Source organism: Saccoglossus kowalevskii, chromosome 9 (genome assembly GCF_978046115.1).
Source record: "Saccoglossus kowalevskii chromosome 9, keSacKowa6.1, whole genome shotgun sequence".
Lineage (NCBI taxonomy): Eukaryota > Metazoa > Hemichordata > Enteropneusta > Harrimaniidae > Saccoglossus > Saccoglossus kowalevskii.
Window position 1 is genome coordinate 32,102,424 of NC_140649.1, and position 11,953 is coordinate 32,114,376.

Here is an 11,953-nt window from a genome sequence, read left to right on the forward strand (position 1 = left end):
GACCATTGAAAAATTAGCAATTGAATATCGTAATTGTATTTAAATGTATTCCACCAATATTGCAACAATATTGTAGGACATATGTCCTGTTGGCATGCCATCCTAGCAAGTAGAAGTATCCGATTATATTGGTATATGGTTAGTCTATAGCATTTTGCAATTGACATTAGCCTATTGGAAACAAGAGGTCACGTGCAGCAAGGGTCAAATAGTCCCTACACTGCTGATTGCAGCTGTATTTGCATAATCAATCATTTGATAAAAAATATGGTAAATAAATATAGCTACTGGCTGACGTTTGATGTGTCTGATAGCAGAAGCATAAATACATCTTCAGATGTACTATCAGTTACTATACCAAGACCCGGCTGATAGATAACGATTGTACATTGACGGAAGTGCAGATACAGTTCTATAAAGATGCGTTTAACCTGTTTAGTATTGGTAGCACTGGTGTGTGTAAGTATGTTCTATGTGTACATACTCGCATCTTATTGCAATGTTATATTATTTTCACAATGATGTACAATAATGTCACAAACACTATATTTCTATTTGTATTGCAGGTGATTGTTGTCGAATCAGGTAAGACGTATACATAATTTATAACTAAAATTTATAACTACAGTAAAACCTGTCAAAATCGACCCATGGATAAACCGACCGACCTACTGTCAGAACCGGCCGATTTATGTTTCCCCGAAATTTATTCATAGAAAAACAACCTGTGAAATTCGACCAATGTCTACTCCGAACACCGACCGCATTGATCGGTCCCAAGTCCAGTATTCACACTGAATATATCGACCATCTGATCAGTTGCATCACATCCTATGTCTAGTAATCCGGCCTGCCCGACCTAAAAAGTGTGCATTGTGTTCAATTTACCGTGAACGTCACAGAAACAATAATAAATCTCACACTACTAGTAACGTCCCCTGTGTAAAACAATGGCAACTGATTATGTTTTTCACAAAACAAAATCGTTGAAAAAGATGTTCTTTAAAGCAGTCAACACTTGACAATTTTGTTTTGACATCGTAATTTGATCCATTGACTTCACAGCAAAATCGACTGTCTGCATAAATTATGATAAGTACATCATGTTACCTTACTTGTGATGTCATTCGAAATGGGCACCTTCAGATACGATAATCGATACTTACCCTGTCTGTTCGAACAGTTATTTTAATAATTATTGATTTCATGTACATACCGTAATATTAATGGCTTGTTTGGTAAATTATTTTATTGCAACAATACAATAAATGTAAAAATAATCACCGGAGGAAAACTCCGATGTCTTTCATTTGTCCTGTGATTACAGCACATGTCATTGTTGTTTCAATCGAAGTCACGCCCACCCTGTATAAACCATCTGAAAACCGACCATAGATCCCAGTCCCAGTCATGGTCGATTTTGACAGGTTTTACTTATTTTCGAAATGTTTTCCATTTTTCAAACTACATAAATCAACAGATTATTTATTTTCACCCTCACCTTCTTCTTTCTCATTACTTTAAATTTCAACACTAATTCTCAATATCTTGGAGGTATAAATAATGCATAATGAGTATTACATCAGTTGGAAAGTGTTTAGATATATAGTAAACTATATGTGCCTCACTTCTGGCCATGACGTCTTTGTCTCTTCTCCAATATGATAAGATTAGATTAGATACAACTACACTGGTGTCGTACAAAAAATAAAAAAAAATATCCATACAATATTATAGTTGTTTATGTTTTAGTATTTCACCTTAATTGTCATTTATTAGTTTTAGCAGTATGCAAACATTGACAAAATAACCATATACTTTGTAAAATGATATGAAACAATGCAGGTATTAAGATGTCTATTGTGAACCAGCTCGTCATAGAAAATGTTATAATGTTTGTGTTATATTGTAATGTTACACTTCGAAATACCACCATTTGCTTTATCGATAGATAAACAGCCACACATTGTGTTGATATTAGCAGAGGATTTAGGGTGGAATGCTGTTGGATGGCACAATCCAGATCTCAAGATGCCTATTCTCAATCAACTCGCCGCCGATGGCGTCATATTCAACCAATCATACGTCCAGCCTACGTGTACACCGTAAGTCACAATGCCATTAATGTTCCTGGAATTTAGTGATAGATTGTTTACTCAACATGTGTATATACAACATGTTATATCGTCAACATCAGTGAAATGCTTTAAGTATAAAACGTGGGCCTGTACAATATCATAACAAATCACCTGTACATCTGTTAAATTATTTGTTCATGTATGTTTTATTCTTCAGATCAAGATCTGCTCTATTTACCGGTTATTATCCGTTCAAAATTCAAAGACAGGTAATTTGTTTATTGGAACACAATTATCTGTATTCCCAGATTTTTGTTGACAAGTTTTCTGTTCGTCTATGATTTAAAACTGATGATATAAAAGTTTACCTTGTCTGAAGATTGGTGTTACAATGTTGACATAAAATAACCTGAATGCAATGCTACATCACCTGTTGACTTATCATGCTGTGGATGTGGACTTTGTAGAAGAGGTTTCCAGGGAGTAGCATTCAGTATTTATTTTCAGTCAAAGTTCACATTAATTACTAGTTGGTCTTATGTTTGACGCAAAATGTCTATTTTTTTTTTCTAAAGTCTGATTTTACATTCAGATTAGTAGAACGCGTGAATTCAACAAGAAATGCTGACGATGTATTGTTCATATTAACCACATCTGAAAATTTAGTCAAAACAATGCGGGTTTGTCATATGTTTTTTTCCCAGAAATAATAAAAATAGCTAAAGTATAAAAAGTGTATTTTGATTAACTTTTTAATGCATCCTTCTGTTACTATTGTTATTTACAGCATCAATTTCTACTCAACCTTGAAGCTGACGGGCTTTCTTTAGATCTTAAGATATTGCCAGAAATGTTGAAAGATGTTGGGTATCTAACTCATTAGTGGGAAAGTAAGTAGACTGCAGAACACAAGGGTTGAATTTAAAAATGAACTATGGACTGCTGTACTAGGGGCTTATTAAAATACATTGACAAATCACATTTCTGCCTAGTCAATGTTTTCAAACACAAAACAGTAAAACATATGTGTATCCAAAAACAATAAAACAAGAATCTCAAAGATAATATTAAGATTCCAATCCTTTTATCTAATACCCAAGTTAGCCCCCCCCCCCTCTCCCCAAGCTATACATGTTAATTAATCAGGTTTTAAAGCAAAACAAGTTTGTGAGCAATGAAGATGTTTCGTCAAATGCTCCATGAACGTCAATGCACTAGCTGCATATATGCTACATACCAACTTCAGTGCGGCAACAAAAGCGTACATTTGTATTGTCTTTTTATAGTAAATCACATGAAAATCCAGTAAACAATTAACATTTATTGTTAATAAACCCAACGATAACTTCTTGGATCCAAAAATATAATGTGATATATAGCGGATCTATATAAAAAAATAAACTTATATGTTATTCTATGTGTTTGTATGCTACGCCGACATTCTGTTGCAGCCCATCGTATGGGGAGTAGATGAATAACGCTTCTAAACAAATACAACAATATATCATCTGTTTTTTTCTAAATGTTAATTGCGGTTTGTATTCGTAGATGGAATTTAGGATTTTGTAAGGAGGAGTATCTGCCTAATCAACGTGGTTTTGATTCTTTCTATGGTTCGCTGACATCGGGAACCAGCTTCTATAGTAAACAGACTAGTGAATTGGGTAAGTACAGAACACTTACGACCATGGCAATTGTATTTAAAAAGAATTGAGTCAACAATCAAAAAAAATTCGTCACTATGCAGTGTGTTTTGTCATTTTTCATTTGTTCTACTTCCCGTTAAATATTATAATGGAAGAATGTTTTGTATCAATTTGCTTGCTGACAAGAAATCAGAAATATTGAAATGGGACCTTGCCAGGCAGTACTACATTTCTGATCAGATTCTTCCCCTAAACTTTCACCATCACTACACACGATTTCAAATCTCATATTTTACAACGCGATAACAAAATTGTATTATCTTATCATTTCATTGTTAAAACATATTCATATTCTAGTGAGGAAAATTTTACAAGAGTATTTTTGGAGGGCAATTTTTTCAATCTTTGATGACCAGTTTTGAATGGTGTTTTTTAGTGAGGATTTACATTTCTCTTCTAGGTTTAGGGTATGATTTTCGCGACAACACCGGAGTGGTACAGGAAAGTGACACTTATCTCCCAGTGAGTATATTGTCTCAAATCGATGTCTTCACTACTTGGTAACAAACAACAATTGAAAAAAACCTCAAACTTGCTCTATTCTTGGCCTCGCCTTTTCTCACTTTATATCAATTTAAAGCTGGAAGTTGTCAGCTCTCGGGAATAAGTATAACAATGTCAGCACTAATTGAACTATATATAACGCAGCTCGTAGTGCCGCCTAAATCAACCAAACCTGTTTTAACTAGCTCCAACTAGTAAATTTTCAAAAACGATTAGCGTGACTCGGCTTTGACTATCATACTTTAGTTACATAAAACTTCCGGAAATTTTGCCACAATATTTATTAATAAATAATATAAGCATATTTCGGCAATTTCGGGCTAAACAAGAATCTATGAACATTTTCACTATTTCTAAATATGTTTGGTAAGAAATTAAGTAAGCATAATATATGTATATATATATATATAAATCGTTAAATTGTACTTATATTTTATTTGTCCTCTCTAAAGTCCATGCTTGCTGAAAGAGCAGTAGATATAGTAATGGGACATTACAAGGAATATCCACTATTTCTTGAGTTCAGTATGGCCTTACCTGGAAAGGCTCTTGAGGTAACTCACTTATTATGTATATATACAGTAGACTAGTACCGACAATGGTACAACAATTAAGATATACTAGAATGAATTAAACAATTTGTGCAATCCACTGCAGAAGAAAATTGAGATGAAGTTTAGAATTCTACATTCTATTGATTACCCTAGGTACCCCAGGAATATGAAGATTTGTATTCCGATATCGAAAATGATCGAACCAGGACGTTGTATGGTATGTACCATGTAGTATCACAAGAGAAACACAAATACCGAGTCACAATCAAATACTAACATATGGTGTAACATTTGAAAAGATTATCGAATCAAAATTGTGTCGAGTATTGTTAAAAATATTCAGATTTTAGTGAGAAATTGCCTTATATACATACAAAGTTTTTCTATCTCATAAAGTCTTTCGTCTGTTTTGATAAAATAGTCCACATGTTGCATAAGTTTATCACGCACTACGTCACCTATATATATCTCGGCTACTTTTAGCTTGCCAATGAAATCTTATAATTCAAAAAATAATGTTATCATTGAATAAATTGCATACTTAGTTTCAGAAAATGTTCAGTAATATTTTGTTAGTTGTTTATACACGATCCGACATGCAGAAATACACATCATGTGGTGTAAAAGGGGTTATAGTTATATTCCAGCATTTTGTTTTTTTCTTCGTGAATCACTCGAAAGGGTAATACAAGTAATTGATTCACACTAAATTGAACATCAAGATGTTAATATTTCAAAGTCTTTGTCACAATACAAATCCCCTTATTTCACTTTTCGCCACAATTTTCCTAATTACAAAAAACAGTAATGTTGTAAATGGTCATCCCATTCGGAATAGTTAGGTTGAACGGTGATAATTGGTTGTATATTGATATATATCGGTATTGTAGTGCATGGCACGACCAGGTGTCAAAACGATAACACTATTCTCCGCAGTTAAATAGAAAAAAACATAGTATTTTACTTTTCCAGCAAAATTTTCTGCAATGGATAATTCAATTGGCCGTTTGGTGGATGCGTTGAAGACACGTGGAATGTGGGATGATACGCTATTTATATTCACATCTGACGTAAGTGATCAATTTCCCTTGTTACAATTCCATTGAAAAGTGTTTAATGTATGTTCTGATTGTGTTCTTTTTGTTGACCAGACTTTACTTGACAAATGATTTTGTGATTTCATTCGAAATGTTATGAGATATTTTTGACTTCCCATTTGAAACCGGCTGAGATTGATCCTTCATGGCACAATGTCGGTTTGTTCATTGTTCATTTAAACAGAATGGAGCGGCAGCGTCTATATCCGGGTCCAATTGGCCATTACGGGGCACTATTGGAACACTCTTTGAAGGTTGTACTCGTATACCAACATTTTTCCATGGGAGTATGTTGAAAAAGACTGGATACGTAAATAACGAGTAAGTTATAGGTATTTATAACAGTATTACATTGTTGCTCACGACTGATTTTATGTTGTCTATATATGTTATTTAAATTACCTAAATAAAATACATGACCGGGTGAATGGAAATAGATACCTTAAGCTAAAACCAGAAACTTCAAGGAAACCTACAGTGGGCTACTCTTCGTATCTCCCTCATCACCTGCCTTCCTCAATCATTATAGAACGGCAACCCCAGTACTTTAGTGATCTAAATAAAATATTATTCGAGTCCCGGGTATCACCAATGAAAAAATCTCCTTTACAATTGATTGGGTGATTAGTTCTAGGACACGCTCCAAGTTGATTTCAAACTACCTCAAAGTTTCCATGTCTTACTTTTTGGATATGCTTACACCCAACGACCTATAATAAAACAATATAATTTGTACTTGTTTTTGATGAATTCTTCGAAAACAAATGTATTCACGCTGTTCAGAAATAATATTTTAAAATCTCGTGGTCACAATACGGGTGTTCCATTATTTTGTGACATCACAAGTATTGAATGATGTAGTAAAGTATATTTGTTAACATATTTGACTGACACGAGGGTGGCAAGCGCAAATCGAGATCTAATATGTGAATTAGCTTACTTACAACACGTACATCACTTTTTTTACTGGACAATCTTGTTCAACTGGTTATGTTGGTATAAATGTGCACACGTCTTTCTTTCTTTCAATTAAAATAATATTTCGAGATAAAATTATTGCAAGTGTATTGCATTACACGGCTAATTGAATATTTATAACTAAAATTGAACGAAAGCTGACTGACATCGTCATGAAATGACAAAATTTTGTCCTCTGAGTTTTGGTAGTTCAAATCTAAGTAATTACGTTGCCGACAAGTAATTGTATTTTCTACATATACGTGAGGATCACAGGATAGTCACGTTCTCTAAAATTAGCACAGGTGTTCCCTTTGTAGATCGATGGTGGGCGGTAATGCCCAGCAATGAGTCAATCGGCCAGAGAATGTCCCGCGAAAACAAGGAGTCAGATCACGTGCACTGTTGTAACTTATGTTAATTTCCATTTGTTTTCTATTTCAGGTTAATTCACATTGTTGATTTGCAAAAAACAATAATTGAATTGGCTGGGGCTAAAACTGGTGAGATTTTATAATTATTTGAAAGTATAATTGCGTAAATTTATTTTCACGCGAAAAAACAAAAAATATGTACATAAGATAATAATAATAATTCACAATTTGTTATCTGGTGTGGAATGCAGATATAGTCTGCGTAAAACTATTCGAGTCTGTGCCCCAATTCTAATAAGATGTATCCAATGAAAGCATTTAGTATAGGGTCATAACCTAAGTACGATGTTTCATCACAGAGCGCTTTAACTATAGCTGCTATAATCTGCATTGTATTGTCCTTGACAGAGTCTGATATTGATGGTATGGATATGTGGAAGACAATCTCAAAAGGTGAACCATCGCCGAGAACGGAATTTGTATATAATATCGATGATAACGAGCTGTCCCCTGGTGCTGCCATCAGGTAAACGTTAATACAATGCATGCGTCTGTGTGTATGAGGGAGGGGGTGCGTGTATGTGTGGGTGTGTGGTTCATAAACCTTGTATATTTTCAACATATACATGAACGTTCCTCTAAAACTATGCGAAAGATGTCACATTGTCAATCAGAATTTACCACCAATTGGCTTCATCACCTGACAATGACATATACAGTGAGAAACTGTGCCATGTATTTGCCAGGTGTGTACTTGCGTTGTGTTATCTATAGGGGCTTTTGAAAGCCATTACATGTTCCATTGTGGATGCGCATGCTCACAACTGTCATGCATACACTTTATCTCTGACATTTGTATAGCTTATGAATTAATGAATTATATTCATTTATGGCGGCCAGATGAATACTAACATGTTTCATACAATCTCGTCCTGACTTGTTGGTTGTATGTTTCTAGGGTCGGGGATTATAAACTGATTACAGGAAATCCGAATTTAGTTTATCCATTACGATTGTTGAACAGCTCAGGTAAATACATATATTGTTCTATTGATAACTCGCTGGATGTACGATTCGAATTAGTGTGAACACTGAAGGTACTGATTTTGAAGTTTCTGTATAATCTAATGTATGTCAATGTATTGGTATTTTAGCTGATTGGTGGAACTATGGTGACGATCCAATAACTCGAATTCCGAATTCTCCTCTTCCACCTCCAGCAAACGTGACATACTTGTTCAATATCATAGGTATGATTTATGTAGCTTAGATTGGATATAAGGTATTGGCATGTATGGCTTGAGTTCAACGATTATCGCGCCTCATAGCATAAAGTTGGTTCTGTTTTTGTTTTCTTCGAAAATTTTCTTCTCGCAACAATTAAGCAAATACCGTAATCTCAAACTTGCAATCAATTAGGAACGGTTGGAGAATTGCCCATGCTGTATCCAATCGAAATCTGACAGTTGTGACAATCACCAAGAGACCTTGTCACTATTGTTCTCAAATTGAAATCCTTTATTCAACACATAGACATACATGGTTGTAAAAAACTTGTAAAAGTATCCTTTAGTAACACCACGTGTATACAATTAGAGATGAAAGTGACCACTTACATATAGGCTGATTGTTTAATATGCTTTGAATTATGATGTAATGTATTCTTTCATGAAATGAATTCCTTTTAATGCAGATGATCCAGAGGAAAGAAACAATCTCGCCGAAGTATATCCAAACAAAGTAGAAGAATTACGGCATCGCTTGGATGAATACCGTGAAAATCTAGTTCCTCCAGTCGATCGAATAATTGACCCAGCCGGTAACCCCGTGAATTTTGGTGGTGTTTGGTCGCCAGGCTGGTGTTAGAGATACTGATGCGTATATCCAAGCATATTATATTATGTATGTTCCTGCCAGTCTTATAATTACACAAAATGTGTCGTTCTTGTAACTATTAGACTAGCATGGGATAAAATAATCAAGGCAATATATAACATTTGTCTATATTATTTAACAAACCAAAAAATAGAACTATTATATAATATTAACAAATAACTGAACTAAAACATGCTTTTCTGTATGTGCATCTGTACGTGTGTGTCAAGTTAGATAGTTGCAACAAATATTATCTTGCATTTGCTATGTGTTGTGCACCAGTTACTTATGGTAGAACGATGAGATGAATATTTACATCTACTTATAACTAGTAATCCCGTTGCAATCCGCTTTTTTTATGCGACAATACTTGAATCCTTATTCCTAACACCGTTCCCATGATGCTGGGTTGAAACTTCAAGTCCCGCATTAGCTGATTCAATTCCCGGGCTTCACAAATATGATGGTATGGCAACAAATTACATTAAAGCACAGTCATGAACACAAATAACAAGCGACCTGTTTCAGCAGACCCGTGCCATAATAAAGACATGCTTAGTTACAAAAATATTTTGCAAATGAAAACATCATAATATCAGCAACAAAGGAATGCAAACAAACATGCAAATGGGCACCAGTTGGCAACACTTGCTAAAATACAAACAAAAACGTGCACCTGTAGCTTGAGTTTTATTTGCACTAAGTTGACTGAAATTAAAATGTATGTTTCAGAATTGGAAACACACAACCCAATTATAAATCACTTTGTTTACTTTTTAATTTATTTTTTGTAATGCGACTTCGTCTTATCAATGAGTAAAAATTTAACACGCTTACCTAAGAACAGTGAAAATACCTGCGCGAAATACGACTTGCTGACAGTTGCTGCATAGTACATACTTATATACCAATGCATCAAACGACTCTGACCAACAAGGTTTGACGAAATAGTCCTGCAAGGTAATATTAAAACAAGAGTAGTATATAGTTGAATTCATTGTTGGTGTTTTGTCAGCTATTTACAGAACCTATTTATCTTATTCTCAGATTTGTTCTCAACAATTTGTATAATGGCCGCAATGATGCTATTCCACAGGCGGACTATGTTTGGTGTTGGTTTTCATATATTCCGGATTTTTATTTATTTACGTGTCTGCAAAATCAAACGACGATTGTTGTTAATTATTTGGCATTAAATGTCATATTAATATCGATGACTTTAAGGCCTCATTTTGTTAAAGTGTTATTTAGTATTAGTGTATAAACCGCGTTAACTGGGAGACATGAAAATTCCCTATGTCAGATTTTACAGAGGATATTGAACAACATTCCTCTCCATTCTACATTCCAATTAGTCAGCATTACTAATGATATGAATGTTTTTGCCTTGTATTGACAAGCGACGATTTTAAACTTGAGAACATCAAAATAATCAGCGAATGGTAAAAGAAATGTGAAACAAATATGACATTTTTAGCATATAGGACATAGAACCGAGCAATGATTCTGATCATACAAAAATGCTTGGTTGTTTGGTAGCTTAGACTTGTCAGCAAACGAATAAACTAAGGGCGTACAGTCATATTTCCCACATTCCAGGTTTTGCAAAATATATACATTGTTATAGATGCAGATTTAACGTAATTACACACTTATTGTTAAATATATTTCTTTCTATTTAAACTTCGACCCTGCTTTTAAACAGTTTAAACCATTCAATCTGACCATGTTATAGTGACACTATTATAGTGAACATTGCATCGAATTTGGGGATAACATTTACACATGGAGTAACCAGATTCGACCCAAGGAAATACATATTAGTTCATTACGGATAGTCCAGCTTCATTCATCGAAACAGTCAGCTGAGGTAACCCCTCGCTGTCCAGTTTCCTCATTCTCATGTTACAAAAAAAAAAACTATCTATCTTAGAAGTATCTATGGCGTGGCAGAGTAAACATGCGACCAGCAAATCGCTGCAGTCGTTGGAACGATTATGCGGGATTACCAGGGATGTGTTTCACGGTTAAAGCCTGGCAAAGTTGCGACTATTAAATACAATTAGTACACAATCTATATATCAAGTTCCTGTAATATATGTATATAATCTCAACCCTAAACATGCAAGTTGGTGATTATAAACAATAGTGCAACATTGTTTAATCCTACCTTACTACTTGATCCTTTTCAAGCCCAACAAGCTGACCATGTTTCACCCTACTTTATTGCAACTTTATTTAGTTCAAACCATTCAACATGACCATGTTTAACCTACCATGCTACAAGCCATAAACCTGACTATTTTTGACCCTAAATTGCTACATTAACCTGTTCAATCTATTCAACCAAACCATGATTAACCCTAACTTGCTACATTAACCTGTTCAATCTATTCAACCAAACCAGGATTGACCCTAACTTGCTACATTAACCTGTTCAATCTATTCAACCAAACCATGATTGACCCTAACTTGCTACATTAACCTGTCCAATCTATTCAACCAAACCATGATTAACCCTAACTTGCTACATTAACCTGTTCAATCTATTCAACCAAACCATGATTAACCCTAACTTGCTACACTAACCTATTCAATCTATTCAACCAAACCATGATTGACCCTAACTTGCTACATTAACCTGTTCAATCTATTCAACCAAACCATGATTAACCCTAACTTGCTACATTAACCTGTTCAATCTATTCAACCAAACCATGATTGACCCTAACTTGCTACATTAACCTGTTCAATCTATTCAACCAAACCATGATTAACCCTAACTTGCTACATTAACCTGTTCAATCT

At 34.4% G+C, this 11,953-nt stretch overlaps 1 pseudogene; it reads left to right on the forward strand.

The window, feature by feature from the left end:
- The first annotated feature begins 420 nt into the window (after window positions 1–420).
- On the forward strand, window positions 421–9,210 carry LOC102807169 (arylsulfatase B-like; annotated as a pseudogene).
- The last annotated feature ends 2,743 nt before the right edge of the window (window positions 9,211–11,953 follow it).